We start from the raw sequence: 7,292 nt of genomic DNA, 5'->3' as shown, positions 1-7,292 counted from the left end.
CTCCTTATGTAGTTTTCTTTTAATGTGGCAAATCTAGCAAAGAAACTGCCCTTGCCTCAACTGCTGACAGTATGTTGTCCTAATTGGGTAAGCAGGACACAAAAGAAGGCAGCTGGCAAATTTTTCCAAGACAAGGTAGGACAGTCCTTCAAAATTCCTGCTTCACAGAAAAGTCTGTCAGATATTCCAGGCCTGTTGGCCAAAGATGGATGCCCCAACATTGCAGAGGAATCTCAGGTGAGTGTCCAGGCAGCCAGCTTTTTCTGCCATTTCTATATTTTTGGAAGTTGCTTGCTCTGTACTCCCTGTTTACTCAGGTAATATTATATCCTTCTCTGGTCTTTGATGGGGTTGAAGACTAGAGATTTATAGTTAACAGTTTTCCTTCATTATGATAGAAAGTAAATCAGGTACAAAACTTTTGACTCACCAAGAGAGGATAGATAATGGAGTATTTTCTCTGAATTTACCAAATACAAATGGATTGGACATTGTGAATGTGATTCTTACTTGATAATTGTTCTTATTGTATATAGTTTCATTTTGTTAAAGTTAATAGCTTTTCTTTTTTTTTTAGACAATAACTGATAATTGTTCTGACTGTATATAGCTTTACTATGTTAGAGTTAAAATCCTTCCTTTTAAATTTAGACAAAAAGGGGAAAAGTTGAGGGAGATTTGTTTGTGTTGCCACTTCAAGACTGTCAATGGATTCAGATCTTGGTTTGGAGGGTGGAGTCCACACTAAGCTGTCTGGAGTGGACCACAGAGCCTTCTGGAGAACTCAGAAGAAGCTAGAGAGACACAGAGGAGGAATAAGGAGTAGCCTAAGGAGATGTGCGGCCTTTTCAATCCAGGAGAGTGGAGAATAGAACAAGTGATTGTTTCTCCATCGCTCCATGGTTTATTCCTTAATACTTAACTCCCAAGTTTTATTTTTTAATAAAACAATAAAAGAAGTTGCAATAAAGATATCAATGGTCTCACCCAGTGCTGCGCACTATGTGCTGTAACTGATCTGGCAGGCAAAAATGTGCCTGTGGATACAATCATGGCATGACTGTTAAGAAGTAACTAATCACTTTCTGATTGGAGTCCTGATCCACAAGAAGGAATGTCATGTCTGGTCATAGGCATTAGGGTAGACCTTGCTATTGATATTCTGCTAAGTGTTCAAGTTGTCAAAAGGCTTTCTAAACGTTTATGTTCACACCTATGGACTTCAGCTGATGTCAACATGGTTAGAGAAACTTCTTTTTTTGCAGTGGGTAACAATCAGTGGAGAGATGAATAACTGCTCCAGGTACTGAGAATAAGAGACTGAGTGTTCAGCACTAAATGCGGTACCTATATCACACCACCACCACCATCACTACCATCACCACCATCACCGCTATCACCACCAGGGCTCAGGAAACATCACAGGAGGAGAGAAAAAAGAAAGTTGGAGGATGGGAAATAGTGCTACAAAATGCTGTCTTCTAAATATGGCATGGTCATTGCACTCATTAACTCACAGCATCTGGGGTTACCTGAACAAGATTAAGAGAGTCAAAATCACCCTGGTGTGACTCCATCCTGCGTGTCTGTTCTGAGGAGCAGTAGGCAGTTTCCTCTGTCCGACTTCTCTCACACAGAAGTGCACGCCTCCACCTCATGGAAGACTCGATGGACACAGACATGAGCCCTCTCAGGTCTCAGAACTACCTTTTCAGTTGTGAACTAAAAGCTGACAAGGATTATCACTTTAAGGTGGATAATGATGAGAATGAGCACCAGTTATCACTAAAGACAGTTAGTTTAGGGGCAGGGGCAAAAGACGAGTTATACATCTTACAGGCAGAAGCAATGAAGTATGAAGGCAGTCCAATTAAAGTAACAATGGCAACTTTGAAAACGTCTGTACAACCAACAGTTTCTCTTGGGGGCTTTGAAATTACACCACCTGTGGTCTTAAGGTTGAAGTGTGGTTCAGGGCCTGTGCACATTAGTAGACAGCACCTAGTAGCTGTAGAGGAAGATGCAGAGTCAGAAGATGAAGACGAAGAGGATGTAAAACTCTTAAGTATGTCTGGAAAATGATCTGCTCTTGGAGGTGGTAACAAGTTTCCGCAGAAAAAAGTAAAATTTGACGAAGATGATGAAGATGATGATGATGATGATGATTTTGATGATGAGGAAGTTGAAGAAAAAGTTCCAGTGAATAAATCTGTACGAGATACCTCAGCCAAAAATGCACAAAAATCAAACCAAAATGGAAAAGACTTAAAACCATCAACACCAAGATCAAAGGGTCAAGAGTCTTTCAAAAAACAGGGAAAAACTCCTAAAACACCAAAAGGACCTTCTGTAGAAGACATTTGCTGTGGGATGGTCTGTATGTCAAATTGCTCTGATTGGTCAATAAATAAAACACTGATTGGCCAGTGGCTAGGCAGGAAGTATAGTCGGGAGTAACAGAGAGGAGAAAAGAAAGAACAGGAAGGCAGAAGGAGTCATTGCCAGCCGCCATGACAAGCAGCATGTGAAGATGCCAGTAAGCCACGAGCCATGTGGCAAGGTATAGATTTATGGAAATGGATTAATTTAGGCTATAAGAACAGTTAGCAAGAAGCCTGCCACGACCATACAGTTTGTAAGCAATATAAGTCTCTGTGTTTACTTGGTTGGGTCTGAGCGGCTGTGGGACTGGCGGGTGACAAAGATTTGTCCTGACTGTGGGCAAGGCAGGAAAACTCTAGTTACAGACATTAAGGCAAAAATGCAAGCAAGTATAGAAAAAGGTGGTTCTCTTCCCAAAGTGGAAGCCAAGTTCATTAATTATGTGAAGAATTGCTTCTGGATGACTGACCAGGAGGCTATTCAAGATCTCTGGCAGTGGAGAAAGTCTCTTTAAGAAAATGGTTTAAACAGTTTGAAATAATTCCATCTTACTTAATTTCTGTAACAGTTGACATACCTGGCTGTCCTTTTTATAATGCAAAGTGAGAATTTTCCCTACTGTTGATAAATGTTATCCAGGTTCCATTGCCAAGAATGTGTTGTCTAAAATGCCTGTTTAGTTTTCAAGGATGAAAATCCACCCTTTACATGGTTTTAAGTATGTATGGAATGTTATGATAGGACATAGTAACAGTGGTTGTCAGATGTGGAAATGGTAGGGAGACAAATATACATGTGAAATAAACTCAGTATTTTAATTAAAAAAAAAAAGACAGTCAAAACTCTCATAAGTGGGGTAAATGTTCTCAGACTCCACCCCTTACTGGGGAGCTATTGGCAGTTGAGAGGTAAGGATGGCTGCTGTTGGAAGAGCTTTGTATGTTTTCTTCTGAGTGGCTAAGTTTATTTGTTGTTTTGGTCTTTCTTTCTCTCTTTTTTCTTTCTTTCTTCCTTTCTTCCTTTCTTTCTTTCTTTCTTTCTTTCTTTCTTTCTTTCTTTCTTTCTTTCTTTCTTTCTTCCTTCCTTCCTTCCTTCCTTCCTTCTTCCTTCCTTCCTTCCTTTCTTTCTTTCTTTCTTTCTTTCTTTCTTTTTCTTTCTTTCTTTCTTTCTTTCTTTCTTTCTTTCTCTCTTCTTGTTTTTAAGAAAAGAAACAGGAAGTAAAGATAACCAACTGAATGTCAGGATGAACGTGGATGTTAGAGGTTGAGAGACTGTGGTAGGAAGTGATTGTCTACAAGACAGCACACACAAATATAGAGTGGAAGAAAATTTGGGTTTAGCTAAGGAATGACCTTTGAAATAAGCAAGTGAGTGATTATTATGACAGCCAGTGATAGATGATGGCGTGAAGACTATGACAGAGAAAAGATGGCTGTGGCTATGTTTTCATGTATTATAGTTTCCAAGGTGGCAAAGAATTGTGCTAAGGCGTCAGAGGAGAGTGAAAAAGAAAAGATAAAGCTGAACAGTGGATAGTACGGTGACAATCCAGGTACCAGAAAAGCAGGTACTATGAGAGCTGAGGAACCGAGTGGGCACCGAGAAAAACATGGCTTGTCCCCTCCAGGGCATCCTTGGTCTGCTCTGTAGATCATTTGAGACAGTTCTCATAAGGGCTAATGGCTCCCTGGGTCGATACTTACGGATATTCTCTGGTCACAGGCGTTTCCTTGGTCTTCAGAGGGCAGTGGATTAATTTGTCAGTGGTAACTCTCAAATTTTTATGGGAAGAAATAAAAACCCCAACTGCCTGGTCTCTCTGATATAGCTGAATCATATTCTAGTTTCTCTGAAGGTCTCTGGTACTGAACCCCAGGTCCCAAGATGGCAACTTTTAGCTTCTCTTTCTTCATCTTACTTTACTAACTGGGATTGCCAAACAAATCACCCAAACCCAAATCTTTGTCTCCAGGTTGATGAGTTTGAAAGAAATCAAATGAACTATATTGGTAATTTTGGAAGGGTAAGCCTTGTGGACACTGAAATCACCAAGGGAACATTTATGCAAGTCTTAATCACATGGAAGTACGTTCAGATCCACATTTAAAGCTGAAAATCTTGTGTAGCTATGCTGTTGGAGGAAGAAAACCTTGAACATAACGTTAGTGATAGGCAGACTGACATGAAATGGTGCAATGGCACATAGTACATATTTTAGAATAATGAGAGCCATAGGCAGAATATTCATGAAGACACCCACACTAATGCAAAAACAGAAACAAGCACTAAGTACATACCTACATTTCTGTGTGTACAGATGTGTGTATGTACATAAACATGCAATTTCACAAATTCAGACATGTGTAGTGTGATTACATTCCTAGAAAATGCAAATGATATATTTGCACAATGAATGAATGAATCCTGTTTTTATTTGCTGGTTTGAGTTTGCTGTGGGTACATGTAAACACATAAATGTTCTGTATATGTGCTTTCTAACTTTTATTTAACAAGCATATACTACTTGTGTCATATATGTTTAAAAACAACAAATGGTTCTTCTACCTAGGCATTTGGTAGGGGCAGTTTTGACACTGGGAGAAGCAGTGTGGCCCATTGTAGGCCTTTGACTGAGGGGAATCCTGGGATGCCAGAAGACTTAGAACTAATCCCAGGCCAAATATAATGGTCAATCTCTCTAGGAAATATTCATGTTCTTTCGTCTCTCCTTTTCATAAGTGGACAAATGACAAAATACAATGTCTTGGAGCTCTGATCAGAAAGACATGATGGAAGAGAGGGAAGTCATTATTATTCAAAAAACATACGCTTTTTTGCTGCAAAGATCCAGGGAAGAAATCCACATACTTTGTTAATAATCCCCTTTGAATGTGCAAGCAAGTTTGACTTTCATTCTCATCTGCAGGGAATCCTCAGCAGCTGTTGCTGTTAAAGAAAAGCTCTGGGCTTCTAGGCCTAGAAGAACCACACAAGGGCAGGGGCACAAAGCTAGGTTGGAAGAGTTCCAGGAAAATTTACTCACCAGCACTGCTGTAAAGAGTCCACAGGCCCTCCCTCCCCCTAGTTTCTCTCCCATGTGCACCAGACAGAGATTCCAGGATTAACCAGAAGACACCTGTTTGGTATGCATGCCGTGCAGGTGGCAAAGACACAAGCCTGCTTTACTGTTCATTAGTGTTCCCTGCTAAATGGTTTTTAATGCTAAGGAGTTCAGTGACAGCGTTACTGCAAATATGACACAGACAAGGGAGAGAAGTCATCTTCCTTATGTTTTCCATCCCTATCACAGCCCACCCATGCCAACACCAGAGACTTTAGGAACAGAAGCACTGTTCATTTCTGTCTCATTTACTCTAATGCCACACACTCTGTCTTAACAGGATTCAGGCTGACCACACCTCAATATTCCCTTTCTAACACAGGTGAGGACAGTCTGAAAGAAGTCAATGATAAACTTCACTATAGCAGAGCCAACACTTGATCCCTGTCTGCAAACAATGAATCTAAAATCTCTGGTTTGGAGCCTACGTATTGGTATATTTAAACATTAATGTGTAGTTTGTCCTACTCTCCTCTGATGTGTCAATGTCTTTATTCATCATTCACTGTTAATTTGTTGAGTGTCTTGTGTGATTCTACCACCACACTATACCCTCCTGAAGAGAGAACAAAAGGGAAAGATACAATTCCCACCCTCAGAAGAATTATGACTCTGGAGAGAGCAAGAGGATCAGGAAGGCTGAGCGGTGGTGCATGCCTTTAATCCCAGCACTCGGGAGGCAGAGGCAGGCGGATCTCTGTGAGTTCAAGGCCAGCCTGGTCTACAGAGTGAGTTCCAGGAAAGGTGCAAAGCTAAATAGAGAAACCCTGTCTTGAAAAACCAAAAAAAAAAAAATCAGGAAGGAGGATTGCAAAGATGAAGCAGCAGTTAAGAACACTGGCTGCTTCTGCAGAGGACCAAGACACACCCCCAGTGTCTCCATAACCACCTACACCTTCTTCTCAAGGGGAACTGCTACCCTCTTCTGGCCTCCATGGGCATCTGTGCACTTAGGTACATATACCCACAGACATATATACATAAATAAAAATTAACATAAATTTTTTCTTAAGAGGAAGAAAGGAAGAAGGGATGTAGAGAGTGGGAGAGAGATGAGAGAGAAGGATTAGAAGCGATGAAAAATAGGACATATCTAGGTTCTTAATGTTTTTTTGTTTGTTTTTCCAGACAGGGTTTCTCTCTGTTCCTCTGTGTCGCCCTGGCTGCCCTGGAACTTAATCTGTAGTCCAGAATGGCCTTGAATTCACAGATATCTGCCTGCCTCTGCCTCCAGAGTGTGGGGATTAGAGGTGTTCACCACCATTGCCTGGCAGTTCTTTACTCTTGATAAAGCTGATTTTGTGTCTGCCTGGTTTGGTGCTGAATGAAAACAGAAACAGACATCCTGCCTATCACCTGTAACTGCCACGGCTTCTTGCCTAAAAAACAATGTTCCTGGTCATTTTCCCCTTTGAACCTATCTCATCCTATAGTTTGATATTTTAAACTTTAGCTGTACCTTGGCTTAATGAGGCTTATTTCTTCTGTCTCCATTTTACCTCTCACATGTTTTATGAAGAAATGGAGTCAGTCTAGTGGCAGCTTCTTTACAAATGTAAGTCTCCTTCTTTGATCTACCTTTTCTTGGAGTTTGCTCAAGTCCAAATTTCTTTTCTTTTTCGTTATACTTCAAAATCTGTATGCCCTTATTAAAAATACATGTGGCTACCCCAAAGTTTCAAATGTTTTTTTCTATGAATTTTCCCAGAACCTTTGGGGTTTTCATATTTATTTTTAGATCTATGGTCCATCTTGAATTAGGTTTAGGGTATAATGTGTGGCAAGGGTT

At 40.4% G+C, this 7,292-nt stretch overlaps 1 pseudogene; it reads left to right on the top strand.

The window, feature by feature from the left end:
• Positions 1–1,656: 1,656 nt before the first annotated feature.
• Positions 1,657–2,954, top strand: LOC128109522 (nucleophosmin-like; annotated as a pseudogene).
• Positions 2,955–7,292: the final 4,338 nt, after the last annotated feature.

Source organism: Peromyscus californicus, unplaced genomic scaffold (genome assembly GCF_007827085.1).
Source record: "Peromyscus californicus insignis strain IS unplaced genomic scaffold, ASM782708v3 Scaffold_14__1_contigs__length_90479793_seg_2, whole genome shotgun sequence".
NCBI lineage: Eukaryota > Metazoa > Chordata > Mammalia > Rodentia > Cricetidae > Peromyscus > Peromyscus californicus.
Note: the sequence above shows the minus strand (reverse complement) of the source record. Positions and strands in the feature narration are given on the sequence as shown.